Genomic DNA, 11022 nt, shown 5'->3' with positions numbered 1-11022 from the left:
ACTACAATGAGATATCATCTCACACCAGTCAGAATGGCCATCATCAACAAAATCTACAAACAATAAATGCTGGAGACAGTTTGGAGAAAAGGGAACAATCTTGCATGCTTGGTGGGAATGTAAATTGATACAGCCACTATGGAGAACAGTATGGAGGTTCCTTAAACACTAAAAATAGAACTACCATACGACCCAGCCATCCCACTACTGGGCATATACCCTGAGAAAACCATAATTCAAAAAGAGTCATGTTCCACAATGTTCACTGCAGCTCTATTTACAATAGCCAATACATGGAAGCAACCTAAGTGTCCATCAACAGATGAATGGATAAAGAAGATATGGCTCATATATACAATGGAATATTACTCAGCCATAAAAAGAAACGAAATTGAGTTATTTGTAGTGAGGTGGATGGACCTAGAGTCTGTCATACAGAGTGAAGTACGTCAGAAAGAGAAAAACCAATACCGCATGCTAACACATATATATGGAATCTAAAAAACAAACAAAAAAATGGTCATGAAGAACCTAGGGGCAAGACGGGAATAAAGACGCAGACCAACTAGAGAATGGACTTGAGGATACAGAGAGGAGCAAGGGTAAGCTGGGACAAAGTGAGAGAGTGGCATGGACATATATACACTACAAAACTTAAAACAGATAGCTGGTGGGACGCAGCCGCATAGCACAGGCAGGTCAGCTCGGTGGTTTGTGACCACCTAGAGGGGTGGGATAGGGAGGGTGGGAGGGAGGGAGACGCAAGAGGAAAGAGATATGGGTACGTATGTATATGTATAACTGATTCACTTTGTTGTAAAGCAGAAACTAAAACTCCATTGTAAAGCAATCATACTCCAGTAAAGATGTTACAAAAATACATCAAAATATTAGTATTAGATGTTTTGAGTTTAGGGGTCCATGGGGTACTGCCATCTACTATTCTGTATCTTGCAAATTCGCTATAAAACACTTATGCACGAGTAAGACAACCTGTCCCCCCAGAAAGAAGAACCATGATATTTCCTTCCATCTCTAGTGACCACCCCCACGCCACGCCAGAGTTCTTGTGTAACACAGGACCTGGTGCTGAGGGCCCGCAATGGCTGTGTCAGTACCTGTTGTGAAGGCAGCTGGGAGCCTCTGTGCCCTCGGCCCCACCACGTCACCTTGAGGCCTCAGCCCAGCCCAGGGAGGTGAGATCCCTGCATCCGTCTGTACAGGGTCCTGCGTGTGCCCCTCCGGCGTGGTCTCATCTCTGCAGTCACGCTGCCCTTTTCTGTCACGGGCCTTTCCCTCGGGGCCTCACCAGCCCTGCCTCCTGGCCTGGCTGGCAGGGCCTTCCCGGCAGCTCCTCAGAAAACAACTCCCAGTGGGAGGCAAGCACCCCGCACGGTGTGGATACTGGTCCTGCCGGGAGCGTGCCAGCTGCGACCTTGCCAGCCCAGGTGGCAACCGCAGCAGAGCCTCTGGGCCAGCCTTGGGCCCTGGTGCTGAACAAAGGCTCACGGTTCCTTCCACTCCTCTCGGCCACCTCATTAGGTCGGTGTACCGTCCTGTTCCTGGCCTGTGGCAGGGTGACATCTGGGCTGGGAGCCCAAGGACTTGCCCAGAGCCCACCAGACAGCAGTCGGCGTTACAGTGATGGTGACGAAGATGTTCTCTTTAAGTTCAGGCAGAGAGGGCAGGTCCCGTGCTCAGGGCCTCCGGGGCCTTTCAGGGTCTTGGGAGGCCGCAGCCAAGATAGTGTGGCCCCAGTGGGCTGAGGTGAAGCGATAGCGAGTGGAACGCCGCAGGCAGAAGTGGTGGAAGGGCCCCTCAGTCAGCCAGTAAGCCCCGTCACAACCTCATCCGTGAGGGGAATCCTGAGCTGTGACTTCTGGATTCAGGATTCCGAGGAGAAACTGTTGCCGCCTCTAAAAGCCGGCCATGCGCCCAGGTCTTGGCCCCTGTCCCGGATGTGGCCCCGCCCCAGATATGGCCCCACCCCCAGGGGTAGTCCCGCCGGATGTAGTCCCCCTCCAGGCCTCGGCCGGGCCCGCAAAGCACGCTGGGTGGGGCTCTCCCTGCGGAGGTTCTGCGCAAGGCTCGCTAGTTAGTTCGTCTAAAGGGTTATTGACTTACCGTTAACTAGATGCGATACACCAGGCCACTAGTGAGGGTGATAGAGAAGGTCCTGGTACTTTAGGGACCTAGAGAGTAGCCCAAAATTACAAATAGAGCTGTGATGGTGAAAGTGAGGTCACCATTCGTGTCTTGGGAGGGTCAAGGAAGGCCTCCCAGAAAGACCCCCGCTTTACATAGCAGTAAGGAAGAGGGAAAGGAGGGTGCTATGCAACCGTTTTTGAAGATCTGATGATGAAAAGTTCCCATCTGAAGGCTTATGGTTCCTTCAAAAGTGGGCCAAACAGCAAATCTGTTGAGGGGGAGGGAGGGGCAGGAGCTTGAGGAAAGTGAAGGAGGTTTGATATCATTTTGAGTATGATGAGAAGGAGCTGACTCAAGGACCAACACTGTAAGCTCCACAAGGGGAGGGAGCTTTGTTTTTCTTGCTCATGTGTCCCAAATGCTTGAAACAATGACTAGGATACTTCAGCCAAAGACTCCTCTGGTTTCAGCTGGATGTGGACCGTGCACAGTTGATGTAGTTTCTTGTAAGTGACCTCCTTGCCCTTAGCCTCGTGTCCTGGGACAAAGCCACTGAACAAGCAACTCATCCTTTTTCTCCAGGTGACTATTTGTCGAAGTCTATTTTACATCTGGGGCAAAAACTAGGGAGGGGTCTTGTTCACTAGAGTGTCAGCTGAATCTGGAAGGGGGTGACTGGCTTCGAAGATCCTTAATCCTACCTCCCCTCCTTGATGTATTTAAACTTTGGATCTCCTTAAGGTCCTCTCATCCTTTGGGGCTAAATTCTTTTTCTGGCTTTTCCTTGGGGCCTGAAGCTTAGGAACACAGGGCTTCTGCTGACCTAGGCTGCTTCAGAGCTGGGGAATTCCTTGGCCTTGACTATCTCCCTGGACTGTTTAATCTTTGAAAGAATATCTAAATTCACCTCCATCATCATATTCCTAAAGTGGAAACTCAACTTAGAGAAGATACTGTCCTTTGGTGAGCTCCTTCCCTCTAGAATTTTTCCCGAAGGACTGGGGCTAGGCTTTAAGGTGGGGGCAGGGTCTGGGGCTGAGGAAGCAATGGGGGATTGGTTAAGTGTATTTGGACTGGGGGAGGGGGACGCTAGAGATTGAATAAGAGAAAGGGAGACTAGTGTGGGACTGCTATCAAAGAACATAAGGGTAGCCAGCAGGGACTCACTGTGCGAAGAGGGGGACCTCTGAAGAGCTAGCTACATTTATGCTGCAGAGTCTCCCAAGATTTTGGAATTCGGAGACTCCTATGGGCTATGCAGTTACCATGGTTGGCCTTCACATCTCTAGAAGGGTTGGAGGGCTGTGGAGTAGTGCTCAACAGTAAGTGATGCTAAAGAAGGTGCAGAAGAACTGAGTTGGTAGTATGCCCTCCGTTGTTTTAGAATGATCCCTTCTTCTTTGTCCTCCCAAATCTGGAAATCCACACTCTTTGTGACATATCTTCAGGAGCTTCTGGACGGCAGAGCTAAGGAAAGAGTGTCTACTTGCTTCCACATGCCTGATTGCAGGGTCTCCCCAGAGACAGAACTCGCTGGATGAAAAGAGAAAGCTCCTCCTGCTGGAAATCACAGTATGAGAAGGTAGGGAAAAGCAAGTCCTTAACAGACAGCTGCCCCCAGGAGGAAGTTGAAATGGACAAGGTTTTTGAGCAGTCAATGCCTACGTTTTTTGCAATAGAAGTCAGTCAAAGGGGGTTTTCTGAAGATGAGCTCTCTGGAACAGTGTTCAGTAGGATTTAAATCAAGCCAAATTGAGTCAGTATTAAAGGAGAGTCTGGCAGTGGTGGGGTAGAGACTGTTGGTGATGATGGGGTGACAGGCAAATGAATCAGTGGGATTCATGGAGTGAATGGGATGTTGTGAGTGATAAGAGGTTGAGTTCCTGACAACAAGGGTAGGATCATGCAAGAGGAGGGATCTGGTTGGGGAAGAGAGTCTAGTATCTGAGTGTGTTCTAGGGGAAAGGAGGAAGGGTAGATGATGGGGGCAGAAGATGGTCCCTTAAGATTGTAGCTCCGGAGGCAGAAAGGGATCTGCAGTGTTGAGATTGAATAAGGGGACCTGGGGGGCAGAGTGGAGGCAGAGAGGACCTTCGTGGAAAAGATGAGAAAGCTGGTAATGGGGCGAAATAAGGATAAATGAAATGTTAGGAGAGATCAAGGCAAGGAGGACTCCCAGGGAGAGGGGAGAAGGCCATCATGGGAGTGGAAAAAAAGATGAGCGAGAATGTGGGAGCCAATGACAGAGCCTCTGGTGGCAGAGAGGCCAGTATAGAGATGAAAGGAGTGATGAGGGAGGGGGACCAATTATGAAGAACAGGGCAGAGAAGAAAACAGAGCAAGGCACGAGAAGAAAACAGATTATGCAGGAGCAGAGTCAGATACAAAATTGGGAGCAGCAGGGGAAGATGAGACTCTGTAGGGTCCTGGAAGGAAAGGCTGATAAATAGGCCAGAAGTGAAAGGGCTCAGACAGAGGGGCTGATAATTGATCTGCTGGAAGGTCTGGTGAAAGGGTGGAGGCCAGAGTTAAAGAAGGCTCAACAGAACAGAAGGGGACACAGAGGAAGCAGCATCTTTCACAGGATTCCCCAAAGCAGAAGGTCAGCCACCACAGTGATGCTTTCCCAACCCTCCCTGCACAGATCTTGACCCAGCAGTTACCAAAACCGCAAGAGGCTGCAAGCTGCTGCCAGGAACAGAGTAGAAACAAGAGGGTCTGGCAAGAGTAAGGGCACCTGAAGCATGCTGCCCCTTCCCATGCCCCACATCTGAGACTTCATTATACTCCTTTATACCTCACCCCAAGGCTTGCTTTCTCATTCTGGTTTCTGCGGGTTCCTCCTTCAGGGGAAATGCCAGGCTGCACTGGGGCCCTAAAATTATATAGCCCATGCTAGGAAGTGGGAAACAGGAAAAAAGTAAAGAGATTAATCACTTCCAGAAAAGGTCCCATGCCACCACAGCTTCTTTCCGGCAAGTTCAACAAGCCACTAAAACAAGAGAAAAAGTGAAAGTTAATTTGACCTGAAAAAATGAAAATCTGCCACGCCATTCATCAAAATGGGAAAACAGACACAGATCACAGATAAAGCCAGGTGCAAAGTTAGCAGAAAATTATAGTTTTCCCAAGGAAACACTACAGCTATAAAGTGTCCGAATGACACTCAGTAGCATAACTATTACTTCGTTACTGAGAAATCCTGTTTTCTAAAATCACAGTTTATCAGAAACTTTGCTTTTGAAGTAAGAACAAAACATCCCACTCTTGCCTGAAGGATCTAATTCACACTGACACAGAGCACCTGCCTTAATTTTCAACCCTGGTGCAGATTCAGATAAGGGGGTTTGGGATATTAACATTTCACATCTATCTTAATTTGTAGTTTCTAAGGAAAGGAAACCTAGTGTCCGCTTTGCCATCCAGACATGATGTTGGCCCTTTATGCACAGCCCTGCTTTGCTTTAACATATCAAAATACTATTTCATATAAATTTCACCTAATGCCACCCTTCTCCAAAATCGTATCATAACTTTTCTCTTTCTTGGTGACACACCCCATGGTTCCTCCAATGTGTGACCTCCTTTGTTGAAATGAGCCAATAACCCTGACTTTGTCAGACTACAGATTTGCTCTGGGTGTCCTGATTAGCACATTTGGAGATTCTCTTGATAGTCGGTCAAATCCCCCCCCTACGAAGGATTGGCCTCCAAGATAGTAATAATGTGCATATCTGAGATTCCTTGAGTCTCAAGACGTTCAAGATTTGTCTTTGATTGCATGGTTTTACATTGAATTTAGATTCTGGTTGTCTTCTTTGGTCCTTCAATATCAGTTTATTTGTCTCCTGGAATTTTTGGTTTCCCATCAGACTCGTCTTCCTTGGTGAAATTTGGCTTTTAACACCCTGTCCTGCCTTCTGTTTATCTATTGTCTTCTATTTGTCTATGAGAACTTTCCCCAGTGTTTTCTGGGTATGAGAACTTGGCTTTGGCAAAGAGCTCGCCACACTTTCTGAGAGACAGGTGGCTGCTGATTTCTCAGGTCAGTAAGTAGAGGCAGCTTAACCTTGGGGTTGAGGACTCACAACACAAGTGATGTTTTACCTTTGATCAACAGTCAAGCAATCTCTCATGGGCTTGTCTGCTAACAAGCTTGTGCTACCTCCTGGAATAACTTCACTGAGGATAAATTAAAATTATAGTGGCCACTTGGGGAGCTTTGACATGAACAAGGATGTTCATTCGAGAAATGCCTGAGGCATAAAGGGAAAAGAAACTCTCAAGAGGAGATTGTATAACTGGTCTGCCTAAAAAAGAGAGAACACTGTGATTAATGTAGGAGATTTCCCTCTATTCCCATTCTTTAGGAATTAATAAGGACTGGCTTTTAATTGTATGGCTTCATAATATTGTCAGGGACTTGAGTTACTGTTTAAAGCAGCTGTAATGACTTTCTCTTTTGTGTCTCTGTATATGTGAAAAAGGTTTTCCTGCATCTAAACTTTCTCCCTTCTCCTTACAGAAAAAAGACAAACTCTGACAGTGATGATTTCATATTTGTCTAAAGCTATCTCTCTCTCACTATTTGTTTTGTTTTGTTTTGTTATTGTTCTATCCTTCTCTTTTCCCCTCACTTGGGACATTTTTTAAAGATTAATTACTCAGAGGACTTCCCTGGTGGCGCAATGGTTAAGAATTCACCTGCCAATGCAGGGAACGTGGGTTCGAGCCCTGGTCCAGGAAGATCCCACCCACATGCCACAGAGCAACTAAGCCCATGCACCACAACTGAGCCTGTGCTCTAGAGGACTCGAGCCACAGCTACTGAGCCCGTGTGCCACAATTACTGAGCCTGCGCTCTAAAGCCCTCGAGCCACAACTACTGAGCTTGTGTGACACAACTACTGAAGCCCACATGCCTAAAGCCCGTGCTCTGCAACAAGAGAAGCCACCGCAATGAGAAGCCTGCTCACCACAACGAAGAGGAGCCCCCTCATGCCGTAACTGGAGAAAGACCACGCACAGCAACGGAGACCGAACGCAGCCAAAAAATAAATAAAATTACAAAAAGACATCTATCCTATGATTTAACTTAGAAACAATTTTATATTTTGTAAGCTTAAAATATTTGTTTCAACAATGATCCTTTTCTTGCCCCATAAAACCAATATACAAAATTTAGAAATTTTAAGTCTTGAAGTTTTAATACTAGTCATGTGCACTAGAATATTGTCTTAGCATTAATTTTATATAGTAAAACCAGGGCAGTATAGACATAGGGTTGTCTTTCATCAATATGATTAACTCATTCCAATTTGTCCAAATTTAACAGAAATATTACAGGATACTTTAAAAATATACTTTATAAACTTGTATTCATGAGACAAAATTTAAAAAATGTTAAAATGTAAAAAGCTCTTATATTGAAAGTAAGATCTCTCATAGCTATAGTAATGAAGGCTATTCTTTGAATACATTTGTCTACATTTTATAATGCAAAATAAACTGTTTATTGGCATTTTTCTTGTCTCTTAGATATTTTTACTATTTAGTATGCAAAATAGTGACAGTTTTCTTTCTGAGCAATTAATCTTTTTTAAAATTAATTAATTAATTTATTTATTTTTGGCCTAGTTGCTCCACGACATGTGGGATCTTCCCGCACCAGGGCTCGAAGCCATGTCCCCTGCATTGGCAGGCAAATTCTTAACCACTGCGCCACCAGGGAATTCCAGGATAGATGTCTTTTAAAGGGTTTTGATTTTATAAAATTCTTAAAATACTACAAATCATGAGGACTTAATGTTTTAGCTAAAATTGTAATTTCTAAATACTTAGTTAAAATGTTAAGACTAGAAAATGTTGAATTACTTGCTATATAATATGTGGATACCTGAACAGTTTCTAAGCTAAAATATATATATATATATATATATATATATATGTGTGTGTGTGTGTGTTTGTGTGTGTGTATATATATACATATATATATACACACACACACATACATATAGTTTTAATTTACCCATATTCATATACAGTATATAAGGGCCATAAATTAATAGAGTATGTAAGCACCTTTGGCTGATGTGTTTATTCTGTTTCCTGAAAATGTAAAAGGTAATCTAAAATGTGTACCCATAAAAATTTAGTTAAGCAGTTCTTGGTTTCTTGCCTTTTAGTTTTCCCTGTGTCTGGAGAAAACAAAAATTGGTTACCTTGGCTAAATGTGGTAATCAATAAAAATTATAAAGACTATATTTATATAATAATTACAGAAAATGTGAATATGTATATAAGATAATGAATATGGTTTGTTAAGGAATTATTCGTTTATTAAATGATAATTCAGTGTAATATATAAACTTGTTTTAATATGCTGAGATAAAGTATATCATAAAAACTAAAATTTCATTATATATGCATTATGTATTTATGTATGTCTACATATACATACAAAGGCATATTAATTTAGTTCTATACATGACAAAAAGGAAAATTCAAAGGTATATTCCATGTTAATAGATTTATTCACAGAAAAAGGCTTATAAATCTTTTACTGCAAATTGTAATACGCACAAAAAGAGTAATATTAGGGTTTTCTTTCGATAAAATGACCAAGTTATTTTGTGCCTAGATAAGAGTTTTCTTTTTATTATTATTATTTATTTAATTTATATTTGGCTGCATCAGGTCTTAGTTGCTGCCCTCGGGATCTTCGTTGAGGCACGCGGGATCTTTTAGTTGCAGCATGCCAGATCTTTTGTTGTGGCACACGGGCTTCTCTCTAGTTGTGGCGTGTGCGTTTTCTCTTCTCTACTTGTGGTGTGTGGGCTCCAGAGCGTGTGGGCTCTGTAGTTTGCGTCATGCAGTCTCTCTAGTTGAGGTGCGTGAGCTCAGTAGTTGTAGCACACGGGCTTAGTTGCCCCGTGGCATGTGGGATCTTAGTTCCCTGCCCAGGGATCGAACCCACGTCCCTTGCATTTTAAGGCGGATTCTTTACCACTGGACCACCAGGGAAGTCCCAAGAGTTTTCTTTTGAATTACCAAAATATCCTGTTAACTCTCTGTCCTTCTCTTGAATAACACAAATTTCTTCTTTTTTTAAGTTACTAGGTAAGATATCAGAGGAAGACTGTGGTCAAACTTCAATGAAAAGGACCTTACCAGGTACTGTAAACAAGTAACACAGCGGTAATTCCAGGCCTCCAAAGTCAACAGACACGGGAAGACTGTCCTGGGACCTCAAACAGAGGAATCGGAGGAATCATTCCAAAGTACATAACTGCAGGAAGGGTCACCCTCCCCCAAAACCCACCAGACAAGACCACCAGAGCCACAAATTGCTATGATTTAATCTGCATGTGCTTTTGCTCTTTTTCTTTACTCTTTCCTCTCCGCCAAGTTAAGGTTTAAATTATTGACACTTCTTATCTATGAACTATGATAACTCAAAGGTCTTTATCCTTAATACTATTTTATTTTCTACCTTAGTGACTCCTCGGTGTGAGTCCAATACGAGGCAGCATGCAATTACCCCGTCTGTTGGGTGTGTACGTACTTTCCTTTGGGTGCCGCCCAACTTCCTTTGCTATCAATTTCGTGGAATTAATCACCTGATTTCTATCTTTGGTTGGTAAGACTCAACCAAAAAGTGATCTGGGGATGAAAAATAGTGTTATAATAGGCCAAACAACGAGAATTCTAAAACCCCCTATCACGTCATACATAGAAAGGAAGGTTTCAGTCCTAAACAAAACAATGCTCAGAAACGTTTTGTGAAAATTTAGCTATTCCAAACAAATTTTCACTAAAGCCAGTGATGGAGATGAAAGGAGTGACAAGGGGGTACTTTGAGAAAACAGAACACAGGGAATTCCCTGGCAGTTCAGTGGTTAGGACTCCATGCCTTCACTGCCAAGGGCACAGATTCAATCCCTGATCAGGGAATTAAGACCCAGAAGACCTGTGCGGTGCAGCCAAAAAAAGAAAAAAAAGAAAAGAAAAGAGAACACAGTGAGAGGAAAGGAGAGAGTTAAGAGTTCAGTGAGGGTAGATGGGCCCCAAAGGATACTCAGGCAAAAAGACAACAGAAGTAAATATGCCTCTGCAGAGTCCCCAGAGAAGATGGAAGCCAGTGCTATGGAGCCTGTAAATGGTCTGGAACATGGGCCTCTGTGGAATCCAGTAAGAAGGTAGAAGCCACAGGTACAAGGGCTGAGAGAGGGCCTGGTTATAGGTCCTCTGTGGGTCACTGAGAGGTTGAAGGCAGAGACTGAACTGAACCCCTCAGAGGAATGGTGGGAGGGATGGGACTATGAGGCGGCAGCATCTTCCATAGACTCCCCAAACAGCAGAATGTCAGCTTCCATGACCACTCCTCCCCACTCACAGTGGGGATCTTGATGAAACAGTGGCCACAGACTTCCTGCAACAGGGAGCTTGGCCATGTGTCTGCAGAAGACAAGAGGAATAAGCTAAAATCAAGAGGGCTGGGATGGGGGCCTCACAGAGCTAGAAACACATTACATCCCCCCACATCCCAGACTTCACAATGCTTCTCTTATTCCTCATGCCAAGGCTTTCTTTCACATTCCCTTCCCTACAGGTTTTCCCTCCAACGTCAACCCCAGGCTGCACTGGGCCCTGGAACTGCATAAGTCATCCTAGGAAGAGGGATACAGGAGAGAGGGGGAGAGATTAATCTCCTGTTCATTAGGAAAGCTTGTTCTGTGCTACAGTGGATTCTTTTCAGTCAGCCTCTCCACTGTGAGAATCAAAAAATCTGGGTTACTTGTGGTGAAGAGAGGAGCAAAGTGTTATTTTAGGAGGCTGAGTGGAATGATCCTTTGGGGGAGACATTTGGGAGAC

The 11022-nt window shown here is 44.3% G+C and overlaps 1 long non-coding RNA gene across 3 annotated transcripts; it reads right to left on the bottom strand.

The window, feature by feature from the left end:
• Nucleotides 1-795: 795 nt before the first annotated feature.
• On the bottom strand, nucleotides 796-11016 carry LOC113616664 (uncharacterized). 3 transcript variants are annotated; one of them, XR_003431371.1, is made up of 3 exons: nucleotides 9641-11016; nucleotides 2125-5043; nucleotides 796-1916 (listed from the first exon to the last, which is right to left on the bottom strand). It is a non-coding gene; the product is annotated as an uncharacterized LOC113616664 (long non-coding RNA). The 3 variants fall into 3 exon arrangements; XR_003431369.1 differs by having other exon boundaries at nucleotides 796-3708; nucleotides 4951-5043; XR_003431370.1 differs by having other exon boundaries at nucleotides 796-3705; nucleotides 4951-5043.
• Nucleotides 11017-11022: the final 6 nt, after the last annotated feature.

Source organism: Aethalodelphis obliquidens, unplaced genomic scaffold (assembly GCF_003676395.1).
Source record: "Aethalodelphis obliquidens isolate GAN/ISIS:26980383/991018 unplaced genomic scaffold, ASM367639v1 scaffold304, whole genome shotgun sequence".
In the NCBI taxonomy this organism is placed as follows: domain Eukaryota; kingdom Metazoa; phylum Chordata; class Mammalia; order Artiodactyla; family Delphinidae; genus Aethalodelphis; species Aethalodelphis obliquidens.
This window is presented reverse-complemented; position numbering and strand designations above follow the sequence as displayed.